This window comes from Hyperoodon ampullatus, assembly GCF_949752795.1.
Source record: "Hyperoodon ampullatus genome assembly, chromosome: 5".
NCBI classification, from domain to species: Eukaryota; Metazoa; Chordata; class Mammalia; order Artiodactyla; family Ziphiidae; genus Hyperoodon; species Hyperoodon ampullatus.
This window is the reverse complement of record NC_136918.1, coordinates 51,371,875-51,389,164: the sequence shown is the minus strand read 5'-3', so window position 1 is coordinate 51,389,164 and position 17,290 is coordinate 51,371,875.

Below are 17,290 nucleotides of genomic sequence, written 5' to 3'. Positions count from 1 at the left end.
GGTTCCCTGAGAACAAGTCAGACAAGCCATGTTGCATTTGCAACAAGGTCATGGAAGGGGTGGTGGAGATGAAACTAGAGACGTACTGTGTCTGCATTGTAAGACCCCCACCAAAGTCTTACAGGAATTGTTTTTAGGAATCAGGTTGACCATAAACATGTAAATGAAAATTTCATGGAGACCTTTAGTGAAATAAACATGTAAACGGAACATCTTTGCAGAGAAATGTGGCCTGCATGGCAATATAGTTAGGTGGATTTAAAATTAGCTAAGTAGGGCTTCCCTGGTGGCGCAGTGGTTGAGAGTCCGCCTGCCGATGCAGGGGACACGGGTTCGTGCCCCGGTCTGGGAAGATCCCACGTGCCGCGGAGCGGCTGGGCCCGTGAGCCATGGCCGCTGGGCCTGTGCGTCCGGAGCCTGTGCTCCGCAACGGGAGAGGCCACAACAGTGAGAGGCCCACATAACGCAAAAAAAAAAAAAAAAAAAAAAAAAAAAAAAAAAAAAAAAAAATAAAATAAAATTAGCTAAGTAAACCTACCTAAAAGTCATGGTCCTTTGCTCAACCCACAGGAGGGCCGCACAAGAGAAGGCTTCACTCCTTGATCATAGTCAGTATTCTCAGCAATTATTTAAATGAGAATGTCAACATAAATCACATGAAAAAAGGCTGCCAGGGAAAGCTTATGTATCAACACATGTTGAAAGGAAATAATCAGAATCTTAGTTCACTGCTAAGTAGAGACTGTCACTCAGTTCCAAAACATGTTCCAAAACACCAGGAGGTAGGTACTGTGGGGAATGCTGAGGTAAGGCATAACCCCTGCCCTCCGGGGGCTCCTGTGGACACCCACTGCTGTCCACTGCTATCCCCACTACCACCTTGTCATGGGCTGAATTGTCTCCTCCCCAAAATTTATATGCTGAAGTTCTAACCCCCAATACCTCAGAATGTGACTGTGTTTGAAAACAGGATCTTTAAAGAGATAATTACACTAAAATAAGGTCATTTGGGTGGGCCCTAATCCAATCTGACTGGCATTCTTGTAATATGAGGAAATTAGGGCACAGACACACACAGAGGGGAGATGTGAAGACACTTAGAAGATGACTATCTACAAGACAAGGAGAGAGACCTTAAAAGAAAAAACCCTGCCAACACCTTGATTTCAGGCTTCTAGCTTCCAGAATTGTAAGAAAGTAAATTTCTCATAATTGTTTAAGCCACCCCATCTGTGTTACTTCGTTATGGCAGCTCTAGAAAACTAGATACAAACCTCTGTCAGAACCTCTACCATTCCAGGCCTCTGCCCCCCAAAGCCTCACTCCTGAATATCAACTTTCCTGCCCAAACTTCCATTCCTCTCCCTTCCCCAGTGTTTCTGCTCCCCCAGGCTGACAGCAGTAGCCTCCTGGGAAATAATTACTGTGAGGATTATCAAGAAAGAAGGGTCCTCTTTTGCCTCTGGGAGCTTTTAAGGAAGCAAAGAATATATCTGCTTTCGTATAAAATCAGTATTACACAATATTACAATATTAGTCATGCTGGGGTCAGCTGACTTATAAACAACCATAACATAACCCATTTAGAAAACAAAGATCTTCCTTTGAATTTGCAAACGCAGTTGTCTATTCGTTCACTCAGTGTGTATTTACTAAGCCCTTGCTCTGCACCAAGCCCTCTGCTAGTCCTTTTCACATTTATCGTGTCATAGAAGAAGTGTGAGGGCATGTCAAGAGGAAATGGGAACTTGTTGTTCAGAGGGTCAAAGGCACAGAAGGGTCCACAGCATCTTCAAAGAAGAGAAAGAAGTTTGCCACAGCTGGAGTAAAATGTGTATTGGATACAGGAGCAGGAGATGAAGTCAAGAGATAGATTGGGGTGGTGTATAAGAGTTTTTTCGGCCACACTAAGGGGTTTTGGAGCCCATTCTGTGCATAATGGAGAATCAATAGATGTTTTTAAAGGAACACAAGATGTGACTATCTTTAAAATTATAACCCTGGAAGAAGTGAGGTGAGATGGGGGTAGGGAAGGAGAAGTGTCAGGGGGCTAAGTGCACAAGTTCTTTAGAGACCTGAAATAATGAATCTCATTACTATGAGGTCCTAAAGTTATGAATCTGTGCATTGATCTAATAGAACTGCTCAAGAGTGTGCATATGAACCACAACTCCTACATACATATGTGTGGACATTTTGCATACTTATGAGCTGACCCAAACTTAATTCAATTCATCAGCACTAAAAATAAAGCTATTATTGCTTTTAGTAACTTACTGCAATTGTCCATGCCTTCTATTCTTCAATAGCAAGTGACTATAAGATTAAACAGTTTATATATTATGTGATTTTTTACATGCTTAAGACTTTATAAAATGGCACATTTCCATTACCAAATCACACAGGCAGAAGGTTCATTTTTCCTTAGTAATGAAGCTCTCATCTCAAGAGGCCCAATTCATAAAAAGACATTTACATAGCTTAGTGGGTTTTTTTCTCTTTCTCCTGCTTTTTATGTGAGGAAAGGAGGAATAGGGGAGGAATCTAAATCAAATAGAAAATTAAAGCCAAGGCAAAAATAAAAGGAAAACCCTTAATGACTGGTGTAGTGAATTGGGTGGGTGGTGTCGTAGGAAAAAAGGAAACCACACACGCTTGTAGGAAAAACCTCTTTGAAACAAAAAAGGAAAATGGATGGGCACGTGACCCACAGGGGAATTCAGACCTCTTCTTATTTTATAAATAGAAGCTGCCACCTTTTGTTGCGTTCCTAAAATAGCTTGCATGTCATTAACAGGAGACAACAGATAAGTGAAGTGTATCATGGCAGCTTTCCTCAATGAAAATAATTAACCTTCAACAAAGAAAAAAGAGAGGAGAGGAGGGAAGGAGGGGGAAGAGTGTGGAGGTTGTGAGGGTAATAACAAAGAACATTAAAAGAGGAATCCTAGTTCAAGCCAGGGATGTCATGGGCGACTGCTGTGACCATGCGGGGTGGAGTTTAGTCATGGGGACAGTATTGTAATTCAACAAATGTAGCTCAGCCCTCACTGTGTACAAAATTCTACACAATTCAGAGATGAATGAGAGGCAATTCCTGCCTTCCAGGGACTCATCATTGAGGTCGAGGGATTATGCAAGAATATCAACACCTATAATACAAGACAGGATATGAGATACATCATGAGACATAAAATCATAAGTCTCTGGGAGTCAGCGGTAAAAAGAAACACTTGGGATGATTTGGAAAAGCATCATGGAAGGGGTCATGCATGAGTCCTTTCCTACTTAGAGAATGAGTAGGATTTTAATACAGAAGATGAAGGGGATGAGCAGTAGAGGGAGGCAATATCCCAAGCAGAGGGTAAAGGATGAAGAGGCAGCAAACCACAGAGATAAGGGAAAGAAAGCGGTACAGCCAAGAAAAGTTTTAGTTGTAGGTGGCCAGAGTAGGTTTTTGCTGAGTTTTTAGATTAGAAAAAAAATTGTTAATTTGAGGAAGAATGAAGCTGAGCTTTCCCACTGGAAAGTTAAGTATGAAATGGGCATCCACCCTCCTCCATCCCCACACACGGAGCCAGAAGCATCACTACTGCCAATACACACTAATTTGGCAAAGAAAAAGAAAATAAATCTCCAAGAGATTCTCAAAGCAGCCTTTAAACTCCTTCCCCGTCCCCCTGGAATTCTCAAGGGCAGAGTAATTCTCAGTTGGTGGGGAAAAGGGCTGTGCTGTGCACGGTAGGATGTCTAACAGCACCCCTGGGCTCTACACACTGAACATCAACACTAGTGGTGACAGTCAAAGAACTTCCAGAAGGGAGCAGGGACTAAAGAAGTGAGTTACATTAAATAAAATAAAGGAAAATTTTAAACTAGAAGATTCCTTAGAGGTATAATGATAACAACAACAACTAACATTTTTAGTGGTACATGCCAGTGTTCTGAAGTCTTTATTGTATTGATGTTAGGTGGATTTAAAATTAGCTGAATAAACCTACCAAGATTGTGGCCCATTGTTCAACTCATGGGAGGGATATACAAAAAGGTCTCAAACCTTATAAAGTAAATAAAATTATTATCCCCATTTTACAGGTGATGAAATTGAGGACCAATGCCATATAGTTCTTAAGTTTTAAATCCAAGATTTGAACCAGATCATCTGACTTCTAGCCAAAAAGTTTAATCTCTCTACTGTATTGCTTCCACTGTAAAGTAGCTAATTTGCTGATTCTGTTAAGTAGGAAGCTGAGGCTTGGGGAGGTGATGTGATTTGCCAAAGGTCACCCACTTGGTGGTAACTGCTCTGTGGCTAAAATCTAGGTCTTCTGACTCATTCTTCCTGAAAGAGTGCTCAAGGTGCTCAAGGAATGTGCACAAAGGAGATTGCTTCCTTGTCCTGGGAGACCTGCATGTAGGAGAGGTTGGAGAGAGTAACAGGTAACAATGGAATAGAAAGCATTTTCAGATTCAATCTGATGCCCATATTAAAAGAATTGATTCCTGGAAGTGCACACACACACACACACACACACACACAAACAAACAGCCTACAAGGAAACAGAGCACATGGCTGATGTTTGTTTGAACCTGTAGAGATCTAAAGAGATCTAGCAAGAGTCAAAATGCCCATATTGTTTCTCAAAAACATTTAAACCTATTGAAAGAAAACTCTGTGATTAAAGTTTCCAATTCAGAGTAATCCCACTAAAATTCCAATCTAAGATATAAGAAGCATTTTCAGTTGCTTTGAGGGTTGACATAGATATTTTGACTCTCCCTTAATTGTGCAACCTTGTGGCATTTAGAAAGAGAAAGAGGGTCTGATTACACCACCACTGCCCAACCTCTAGAGAGGCGAGCTGCCCACACCTGACAGGTGCTCCCATCTGCTACGCAGAGAAAATGAGTGGTCCAGACTCATTATCTCAGCCCTCAGTGTCTCAGAGCAGCAAGCTCTGAGCTTAGGGAGAAAATACAGAATACAGACTGAAAGTGAAATTGATGACCCACAGTGCAGTTTTCTGGTCAATCAAAAAATGGGGGGCTTAATGAGGAGCAGAAAAAGGCTACACTGCATGAGAAACTGTATGTTTTAGTCCACTTCACCCTGTTCTGTGTCTGTCCTTGTTTCCCTGAAAACCAAGAGCCTAGGAACAGTTATGTGTACCTTTGTGAAACAGTAGCTTCTGTGCTTATAAATGAACATTTATCATATCTGTGTGCTCTGGTTTACTCAACATGTGAGATAATAATGTAATCACTGACAACACAGAGGCAGGAACTGGCAACACAACTTCAACTCATTGGGTAGCTATGGAGACAGAGACACTGCATTTCATGAGCCACATGTTCAAAGGAGCCCACACTTTTGGCCAAGAGATCTCATGAAGTCTGTTCTACTAACAAAAAACAGAATCATTCTTTTATCATCTCTCAATGTGCATGTTACTGGGTCACTGGGGACCAGAGTCAGCTTGCTCCCAATACCTTTTTTCTCTGAAGGACTGTCGCACAGTGCTAGGTGATGTGGAATTGTGTCACTCAGGAAATAACCCAAACATAAAGTTTTACTGCTTTCATGCATCAGTAGTTAAAATTTACTAAGAATTATCTACGCACCAGGACTATACTGAGCACTTTCCATGTAAAGCCTTATCTTATTAACTCTTTTCCACATCCCTATAAAGAAGTGTTATTGCTATCCCCATTTTACAGGTGAGGAAATGGGTTTAAGTGTCTCTTCCAGGGATATATAGCCAATAAGAGGCAACTGGGATTAGAACACAGGTGTGTCAGACTTTAGAATCAGTGTTCTTAACCACTCTATGCTTTACATAACAAATAGCTATTGAGCACCTATACAGCCACTGTGCCGGCCTCTGAGGCTACTGTGAATACTGATATTGTCTTTGCCCTTAAAGAGGTTGTAGTTGGGTTAGGGAAACAGATAAGTAAAATAATGACTGCAGTGTAACTGCTAACCTCGATGAACACAGAGGTTGCTTATCCAAGTGTAGAGGAGAGGCACCTGACATGCACATGTGCTAACACTGGTGGCATGATTTCATATACCCATAATAACATACCATAGTGAACATTTGATTTCTACATGCTGAGGAAGCTGATAGTGTATTCTAAACTACCGTTTTCCATATCTTCACTTATGTTTGGAGAATTCTTTAAATTCTTAGCAATATTCACATTGATGAGTGTCCCCAAATCCTGCCCTTTCAGTTTCCAAAACTCCTCTCCTTCAAGGATGTCCACCTTCCTATCTCAGCCACTCACTCCCAGGGTCACACTCCCAGGCAAGTCCTTACCAAAAACTGCAACCCATAATCTAAATTTGAAGCATCCCACTGTCTGACCACCACCTCCTGTCTCTTTGGCTCACTTCCTCTTGTACCTTGCCAAAAGCCATTGGTGGCACCAAGATCTACAATCCATTGGTCATGCTGACCTTTCATTGTTTCTTGCCTCCTTCCTGTCCTTTTTTCCCCTTCTCTCTTAACCAACGTAAAGTCCACAACCCATTATTTTTCATCATTCCCTTGCATGCATCCTCAATCCCCCTGCCCTCTCATACTTCATCAGACTTAGCAAAATCTCAAGCCTGGTTAAAGTCAGCTCTCCACGTATTCTGCACTTCTACACATGCCATTGAAAATAGTTGGATACAAACACACAACAATGGAAAATAGTCTCACTTTGTATTCACAACCAAAAACCTCAAGTGGGTCTAAGGGCAAGCATATTAGGTTTCCCTAGCCTATTGCCAAGTATAATATTCTTCTATTTCATATTTTATTATTTCTCATATCTCCAGCCACTACTCCTGCATCTTCACTCTCAGCTCATGATCTTAATTCCTACTTCAATAAAAAACAGAAGCAACAATAAAAGAACTCCTTCAAGCTCCCACCATCACACTGACTCAGCATCTGTGTTCCTAAGTCTGGATTTCCCTCCTCTTATTATGGATGATCTGTCTGAACTCCTATGGGAAGCCAAACCCTTCAGCTGTGCACTAGATTCCATGCCCACACAAGATAGTGCTCAAACACCGCATCATTAAATTTTTCTTCTCCACAGAACCTTTACCATCTGAGTCCACCTCCCTACAGGAACTGCCTTACTTTTCTGCCTTTCTTTACCATAAAGTTCCTTTTAACATCTGCCTGTGTTCACCCTCTCCAGTTCTTCTCTTTCCTTTCTTTTCTAAATTCACTTCCATTAGACTTTTGCCCACATAACTCCACCAACTGTTTTCATCAAGTTTACAAAACCTCTATTTGTTAGATCAAAATATCAGTGCTCAGGCCTCACTTTATTTCCATTTGAGAAGCATTTGACACAGTTGATCTCATCCCTCCCTCCTCCTTTCTTCACTTGGTTCAGAACATCATGCTCTTCTGGTGTTCTTTTTCTCAGTATTCTTTGTTTATGCTCATCTCTCCTACCTCTACTTTTCTCTTTCAACACTCACTCCCTGGGTGCCTTAACCTAATGCCATGGTTTTAAATATCTCTTAGAAACTCACAACTCCTTATATTTCTACCCCAGGCTCCAGACCCATAGATCCAGCTGCCTACTTTACACCTTCACTTGGGTATCTAGCATATATCTTAAACTTAACATTTTGAGTTGAATGCCTGATTTTCCTCCAAATCGATATCACCCACACTCATTCCTTCTCAATTAACGGTAAATTCTCAGTTTCTCAAGTCAAAAGCTTAGGAGAGCTCCTTGACTCCTCTTTCTCATTTCCTACACCTAATCCATCACGAAGTCTGATTGACCTTACCTTCAAAACAGAGCCAAAGGGCTTCCCTGGTGGCGCAGTGGTTGAGAGTCCACCTCCCGATGCAGGGGATGAGGATTCGTGCCCCGGTCTGGGAAGATCCCACATGCCGCGGAGCGGCTGGGCCCGTGAGCCATGGCCGCTGAGCCTGCGCGTCTGGACCCTGTGCTCCGCAACGGGAGAGGCCACAACAGTGAGAGGCCCGTGTACCGAAAAAAAAAAAAAAAAAAAAACAAAGAGCCAAAATCTGACACCACCATTTCCACCACACTAATCCAAACTTCCTTTATCTCTCACCTCAATTATTGCAGGTCTTCCTGCTTCTACCTTCTTCCGCTATAGTTTGTTCCCAACAGAGCATTCGGAATGACCCTGTTAAAGGGCAAGGCAGCTCATGACACTACTCTTCTCAAAACACACCTCTCTCACAATAGACGCCAAAGTCTTCATGATGGCCTTCCAGACCCTTCACAATCTGGCCATCACAACCTGACCTCATCTACTGCTCTCTCCTTGCTCAGTCCGGTTCAGCCACAAGGACCTCCCTACTATTCCTAGAGCAGGGTAGGCATGCTCCTGCCTCAGGTCCTCTTTTACCTACTGCTCTCCTTGCCTAGAAAGCTCTTCTCCCAGAATTCCACATGGCTCACTCCCAAATTCCCAGCGAGGCTTTCTGACCACCATAATTATACCTGCAACTCCTGCACTTCCTATCCTCCTTTCCTACCTAACGTTTTCCTGGAACACTCATTATCTTCAACTATAATACATAACTTATGTATTTCCTTTAATAATTGTTACAAAAGAGGGGAAGCTCCAGGAGAGCAGAGATGTGTATTGTTTTGAGTCCTTGGCACCATAGGTCTGGCATATAATAGATATTCAGCAAATATATTTTAAATATGTTGAATGAAGGGTAATATAATTTTAAAATATGATTTTGATTTAATTTTAATTCACTCACCAGCATGTCCTATTATAAAAGCTATTTGTATTTAAAAACCTAGTGAGCCTTTTAATAAGCGCTAGTGAAAAGCCTGGTGTATTTAAGTTACTGAGTACTAAACACCAGCCAAGACTCCTAGAACCTGATGAGGTTTAAAATAATGGAGTTATTCCTCTAAGTTTAATTGAGCTAGGTACCAGCTACCATGTCTCTGAGGGCAATCTAAGGAGACCAAGGTGAAGTTAAGTTTAGAAGGATGAATGGCCAGTTTCCCATCGGGATTGATTTCTGTAGATGTCAGGACTTCTGACACACCTGCTTGGGGTAGAGTCAGGACAAAACCTGAGCAAGGCAAGCACGGGTAAGTAAAGACTGCAAGTTAGCACTGGCGCACTTTTTCCTTAGGTGTTTTAAAAAAAGTGTCTGCTTTGATAAAAAAAAAAGTGTCTGCTTTGATAAATATAGGAAATCTTTGATCAATGTTTACACATTTTTTTTTTTTTTTTTTTTTTTTTGCGGTACGCGGGCCTCTCACTGTTGTGGCCTCTCCCGTTGTGGAGCACAGGCTCCGGACGCACAGGATCAGCAGCCATGGCTCACGGGCCCAGCCGCTCCGCGGCATGTGGGATCCTCCCGGACCAGGGCACGAACCCGTGTCCCCTGCATCGGCAGGCAGATTCTCAACCACTGCGCCACCAGGGAAGCCCTTACACGTTTTCTTGAAAAAGCATATCTAAAAGTGGGACTATCTGCTCTGCTCTAGACCATTTCTGGGGACAAGAGAACAGTCTCAGTTTTAGGCATACCACGAATAGTAGAGGCCAGAGTATAAACTAGAGAGTCCACAGCATCATTACGAAACAAGGACTAATACTGAAACTTTTAGGTCAAGTGGCTAGAGGAGTTTCTGGCCTCCTGTCAGGCAGGTAGCAGCTTGCTGGTTCTCAGGAGCCTCTCCATGTGGAATAACCATAATAATCATAATATCAACCATTTATTAACACATATTATGTGTCAGGTCCATTAAGTACTTTGTATCTCATAAATGTTCAAAACACTTATATATTATTCCCATTCTAAAGATGAGAATACTGGGCTTCCCTGGTGGCACAGTGGTTGAGAGTCCGCCTCCCGATGCAGGGGACATGGGTTCGTGCCCCGGTCTGGGAAGATCCCACATGCCGCGGAGTGGCTGGGCCCGTGAGCCATGGCCACTGAGCCTGTGCATCCAGAGCCTGTGCTCCACAGTGGGAGAGGCCACAACAGTGAGAGGCCCGCGTACCGCAAAAAACAAAAACAAAAACAATAAAGATGAGAATACTGAGGCTCAGAGAGGATAAGCAGCTGCCTAAACTCACCAGCTAATATGAGATGGGATCAGTATCCAAACTCAAGTCTCTGACTGTAGGTCAATGTGAATGCTCCTATACTATGCTAAAAAGTGGGTTTAGAGAAAGCACTCAGGTCTGTGGCGGGGAGCAGTTTAGGGGACGCAGACTGGCATTGTGGCAGGGCTCAGGTCCCAGTAAGGAACTGGAGGTCACCCAGAGCACAAGTCCACCCTGAGAGCCTGAACACAGTCAGTGATTCCAGTGACAAGACTAGCTGGGTGAGCACCAATGACCAGGGCTGCAGGCCAATTTTTGGCAGACAGAGAAGAGGCCAGACCATGGAGACACAGTTATACACAAAGATGGATAATGCAGGCGGGGACCTACAGGAGGGCTCCTTCATTGCCCTCCTCTCTCCCTAATACCCAAATTCTGCCTTCACATCCTCCTCACCATCTGTTTTTCTCCTCCAGTCTCCACCACTGTCTCCAAGCTCGCCTCATTGCCTCTGAAAAGAGAGGGTCCTGGGATACTGGGTTTGACTGTACCACCTCCCTCCTCTTTAGGAGACCTCTCAGCCTCCCATGATTTCATCAAATATTCTACCCTAAGCTCCAAGTTTTCCATTAGCACCCAGGTAACAATAACCCGCAAAGAGGCAGAACATAACCCACTTGGGGGTACAGTAACCTCTCACAGCAGATGCCCTTAAGGCAGTCCCTGAGGCCTGATATACAAATCTGAGGTAGCAGAGTCAATATGCTGATACTCTAAGCAATTTTCTCATGTTTTGCCTGACACTCACTTATTCCTGACCTTTCCATGCCAGGGAAAGATAATACCTCCCATTTGTTTAGCATTTTACAGGTTACAAAACACTTTCAGCTGCATTACCTCACTAAATCCTCCCAAGAGTATTAGAGGCATTACTGCCCATGTCAGATGAAGAGATGGAGATTCAGAAAAGGCAAGTGGCGTTCCCTGGTCAGCCTCAGGCAGCAGTAAGAGCCCAGAGGCAACTGCCCCCTTCACTGCAGCCAAGAGAATGGCTCAACCTGTCAGAGAGGAGAAGGCTTCTTACGCCTAATTTTCATTTCCTCATGACATAACCGTTGCTCCCATTAGTATAAGGAAAACCAAATGAAACAAGAACAGTTGCCAGAACTCTGGGAGTGGGAAATCAAACTCTCCCAGGCTGACATTCATTCACAATCCTTGGCTCAGGATTTCTCTCTATCCTCCATTTGTATGTAGTAGTTTTTTTTGTTTGTTTTCTTTTTTTTAACATCTTTATTAGCGTATAATTGCTTTACAATGTTTGTAGTAGTTTTATAAATGATATTGCTTTCCTTGTGTAAAACACTGGAAGCCATAAGAAGATTTCTATGAAGGACAACTTTAAACTCTGAACAACAAAAGAAATCACAAGAGGGAGGACCATGAGAAGGACGAGACACAAGAAGGCCGGGGAAGGGGGTCACACACAGAAAGCCTGGACCTGCAGGGGAGCTGAGTCAGGACTTGGCCCTCTCTCTTCTCGGGAAGCAATCTGTGTTGGCCCAAATGAAGCACCACCATCCCCACTTCCCCCAGGCCTCTGGCCCCACTTGCTTTGTCTTCCCCACTTCCCCCAGGCCTCCGGCCCCACTTGCTTTGTCTTCCTACCGACAGCTCCGAGAGATGCATTTCCCAGCTTTCTCCCGACACTCCTGGTCTGTAGTCTATACCCCATGTAGAGAAAACCTGAATTTATCAGAAATTAGCCAAAAAGGCATAGAAAGAGGGAGAAGGTAGGGGAAAAAAAAAAAAAAAAAAGAGGAAAACCTGGCCATATTACTTAAGAAAACCAAAACAGAACTTCTTTTTGTTTGTCTCACAGGCTGATGAGAATGGCTGATCAAAATGGGGTTGCCTTGGGAAATATTTTGAGTAGGCTGATCACCTCATTCCTGACATGAGCCCACAACACGCAGTCACCAGTACATGAAAACGTGAAAGACCTCCCCAAGTGGGATTCTTCTGTCTGTATCAGAAAGAGAAAGGACAGAAAGATATGCAAATTTTGTTGTATTTTATGTGTAGGCACTCAAGTGGGGGAGTGAGGAAGGAGAGGAGACCAACATGTCCTGGAATAACATGGGGACACGTAGCACCCTGTTACCCCAGGCTTCCCTCAGTCACCGGCATGACTGTGACTTTCCCATCACCTTACAGGGCTCAGTTTAAATAGGACCTATACACCTTTCCTGACCCCCTTTCTAAAATAGATCCTTCCATCATTCCCTACACAGCACCCTATTTACACCTTTCTTAACACTTAATGATAAGCTGTAATTGTTTTGCTCACATATCAATGTGTCTGTTTGTTGGCTTGCTCCCCCAAAATATGCAAGCTACATTAGCATGTTTACTTTCACTACTAATGTGAGGTATTATTAAGTAAGGGCTCATTTTATATCAATGGAATGAATGAATGAGTATTAAAATCTCTAGCACAGTGCCTGATTTTCAGTAGATATTCCATAAACCCAAGTTTTCCTCTCAGAGCCTACAGCCTATTTGGGTGCATGGACACAGGGAAATATAATTCTACACAAGACAGACTGAGTAGCATGCTAATTTAGATACCAAAAAACAAGAGCTGGTGGTGAAGATTATATTCAAGGAGGTCTCAGGGACTGGCAGGAGAGGCCACAAGCACATTTCAGGATCTCTGGAAACAGAGGGAAGTCATACCAAAGTTCATGCCCACCTGCTCTGCCCCATTTGACCTTTGAGGTTGACAGTTAAAATAGAGGTGACCAGAAATCAGAACAAACGGACCAACAAGTACCTACAAAAATGTTAAGATTTGAAAACTCCTTAGCATAGTAAATCCTAGGCTGTGCTCTCACCATTCCAGGGCTCTCACCATTTTATTTTGGTTTATATTTCCCTCATTTCTTTCCAAAAAGGAATTAAGGCAAGGTGGCTTAAAATGCCCTCACTCACAAGATGCTCTGTCCTTAGAAATGTCATCTAAAGATATATTTCAGGTCTTTTCCCCCAAGTGGCTGGAGGAGAGCATAGAGTCTGCCCCTGGCATGCATCAGTGGGGAAGGATAGATAGGATCCACTCCAGGCTGCAGGAGACCCCAAGGAGCCCTGAAGCATCCCCTGCACACAAATTAGCAACTGATTGTTTCTGCCTCCCACTCCCTCTTCTTCTGGAGTGAGACTGTGCACCTTCCCTAATCCCAATAAAGTTGAGGCAAAGCCTGTGGAAACAGATAAGGTTAGAGGAAGCTGGAGATGGCAGAAGGACTGTGCCTTTTTTTAATCTGACTCTACCAGTGCCTGCCTAGTGAGGCCCCAGAGATCTCTTTAAGGCCTGTCTGACTAGAAGCACACTTATTCCAGAACTGCCCATGTCTTCCAGCTGTGTTGACAGCTTCTACACATCCTAGCTGGGCTGTCCGGAGGCTGGCTGTCCTCACTCACTTGGGTTGTTCTTTATCCAAACCTTTTTTTTTTTGGAAGAGTTTTGTTTTGTTTTCTTTTATTTATCCTTTGGGGAGTTGAAAAGGCAGGAAAACAGAAACACAACTAAAATACTTTATCTTACATTTTACTGAAAAAAGAAATATTAGAAACCAGTTCTAATACCAGTAATATTTTATTTCTTTTGGCTCTTGAAGCTACTGAGTTTGTTTCTCTGATGCCTTCCATCAGAGCTCTCTGCTGGCATTTATACATATCCAGTCTAGGCATCCAAAATTCTCCCAGTTTTGCTCACTTCTCATTTAACTACCTCATCAGTGACTCATTCTCTAATTCTCACCTTTCCATTCTCTCAGCAAAAAAAGTGGCTCAAGGAAGAAAGAAATAATAGACTGGGAGTCTAAAAACTTTGTTGACTATCTCTTGGGAATGGGCCTCAGATGCCTTCAACAGGTGCCCTAAAGAACACTTTAGTGTCTGCATGACTGTCACTGAAGGATTTTTAGGCTGCCTGTGTGCTCCTGGGGATAGGATTGAGCCAATCAGCAGAAGCTCCTCGAAGCAGATTCGAGCTATTCTAACAGCCAGCTGCCTCATAAGACAACACTTGTCCCAAAGATGGTCAAGAGCTTGCTGGAGCAGCGATTCCTGAGTTTTGATGCCTATTGAAATCTCTAGGAAGTTTTAAAAAAATATACAGATGCCTACTGTGATACCCTACTTCAGACACAGAATAAGATTCTGGGAGTTGGAGGCAAGAACACAGAACCTTGTGTGAGAGAGAACACAGATTTAAGGCCATCCTCTCTCACTTACTAAAGAGCTAACCAAAACTCAGAGCTTTGGTTGTTTTATTAGTAAAATGAAGCTAGCCATACCAACTTTACAGAGTTGCTGTAAGAGGCAGTAATCAGTTACATATGCTCAATGAAATAGCTAGCTCAGTTGATGGAATTCACATTCAGATGCTACTGGGAATGAGTCAGAAGCCTGACAACATCTGTAGATTTAACAAAGGTCCCCAAAAAACAATGGTCCTATATTTGTCTAACCTCATCGCAGCTAAGGAATGGATTTTCAAGTCAGGTACAGCACTTTACAATTAATAAGGCATATTCATACACGTGGTCTCATTTGGATTTTGGTCCTTACAACAGCTGTGAAAGGTGGGAAAGATAATATTATGCTAACTTTACACAGGCAAGAAAACTGAACATTTAGAAGAGCTAAGTAACTTTTACAAGGTCACGCCACTAGTCATCCAGAGATCTAGGGTGAGAAAGAACTTACACCTCCTAACTCCTATTCAGGCGCCTTTATCTCCATTACCCCAAGCTTTGTTAGCAGTCAATGGTTTCAGAGGCTTATTTCTTGTCTTCCTAAGCAAACAAGAGACTAGAAACGATATTTTATGGTTCTTTTTGCCTCCCATCCTGCTGGACAGTGTTTTACATACAGTGGAAGCCCAATTAATATATGTTACTGGAATTAATTCACAGATTGGGTTTGGAAGAGAATAGTACTCTTCCATCAGGATAACCCACAACTTGGGACTGGGGACTTTATCTCACCTCCCTCTATATCTCCAGGGCTCTTGATTCTAAGGTTGGTTTAAATCTCTTCTTTTTTTACACTGTTCTCATCTCAAGGTCTGCTCATTTTTCCACTAACATTTTCTAGGTGTCCCCCATCTCCAGAGTCGTGTCCCTAGAAGCTCTTACCATTCTTCTCCATCTCCCTGGTCAGGTAAAAGGACATGGAACAGATCTGAGTTTGAATCCCTAATCTTCTCTCATTAAGTTAATTTGGGGCAAATTACTTAGCTGTTTTAAACCTCAATTTCCTCATCTGTGAAATAATACGTATATACCAAGGTGGTTATGAAGATTAAGAAAGATAATGGACCAGTGTGCCTGACAAAAGTCAGTGCACAATAATTGTTATCAGTTATCTCTTCCTTTCTTCTGGTGACTTCTCCCTGGAAATTTTTCTAAGCTGTAAAAACCACAAACACACAATCCTCAAGTACAATTTTTATTTTATCACTTACCTACTCAGATCTTTCCTTCAGCATCTCCTAAGCAATATTCCCCTCAAGTTCAATCTTTAGAGCAACACTGTCCAATACAAATATAATTAATGCAGGCCACAAATGTAATATATATGTAATTCTGTATTGAAATATTTGTAAGTATATTTTCTAATAGCCACATTAAAGGAAAATAGAAACAGGTGTGATTAATTTTTATTATTTGTTTATTTAACATAATATATCTAAAATACTATCATTTTAATATGTAATAATATGAAATTATTAATGAAATATTTTACATTATTTTTATACTAAGTATTCAAATGCAGGTGTGTATTTTACACTCACAGCATATCTCCATTCAAACTAGCCATATTTCAAGTGATTAATAGCCAAATGTGACTACTGGCTATCACATTGGACAGTGTAGCCTAAATCTCAGTTTAACCTTCGCCCACCAACTGCTTGTCTTTGCTAATGACCCTGATTTCACAGTCTTATCAAACGTTGCTCAGACACTTATCAAAAACACTCATCTGCCTGACATGATGCTATACATAGAAAATCCTAAAGAAAATCCTGAAGACGCTGCCAGAAAACTACTGGAGCTCATCAATGGATTCGGTAAATTTGCTAGATACAAAATTAATACACAAAAATCTGTTTCATTTCTATACATAAACAAAAAATATCAGAAAGAGAAATTAAGGAAACAATCCCATTTACCATCACATTGAAAAGAATAAAATACCTAGGAATAAACTTACCAAAGGAGGCAAAAGACCTGTACTCCAAAAACTATAAGATGCTGATGAAAGAAATTAAAGACAATACAAACAGATAGAAAGATATATTGTGTTCTTGAATTGGAAGAATCAATATTGTTAAGATGACTATACCACCCAAAGCAACCTACAGATTCAATGAAATCCCCATCAAGTTACCAATCGCATTTTTCACAGAACTGGAACAAAAAAAATTTTAGTTTGTATAGAAACACGAAAGACCCCAAATAGCCAAAGCAATCTTGAGAAAGAAGAATGGAGCTGGAGGAATCACACTCCCTGACTTCAGACTATGCTACAAAGCTACAGAAATCAAAACAGTATGGTACTGGCACAAAAACTGACATATAGATCAATGGAACAGGATAGAAAGCCCAGAGATAAACCCACGCACATATGGTCATCTTATCTTTGATAAAGGAGGCAAGAATATACAATGGAGGAAAGACAGTCTCTTCAATAAGTGGTGCTGGGAAAACTGGACAGCTACATGTGAAAGAATGAAATTAAAACATTCTCTAACACCATATACAAAAATAAACTCAAAATGTATTAAAGAACTAAATGTAAGACTGTATATTATAAAACTCCTAGAGGAAAACATAGAACACTCTTTGATATAAATTGCAGCAATATCTTTTGGGATCCTTCTCCTAGAGTAATGGAAATAAAAACCAAAATAAACAAATGAGACCTAATTAAACTTAAAAGCTTTTGCACAGCAAAGGAAACCATAAACAAAATGAAAAGACAACACACAGAATGGGAAAAAATATTTGCAAACGATGTGATCAGCAAGGGATTAGTTTCCAAAATATACAAACAGTTCATACAGTTTAATATCAAAACAAACAGACAGACAACCCAATCAAAAAATGGGCAGAAAACCTAAATAGACATTTCTCCAAACAA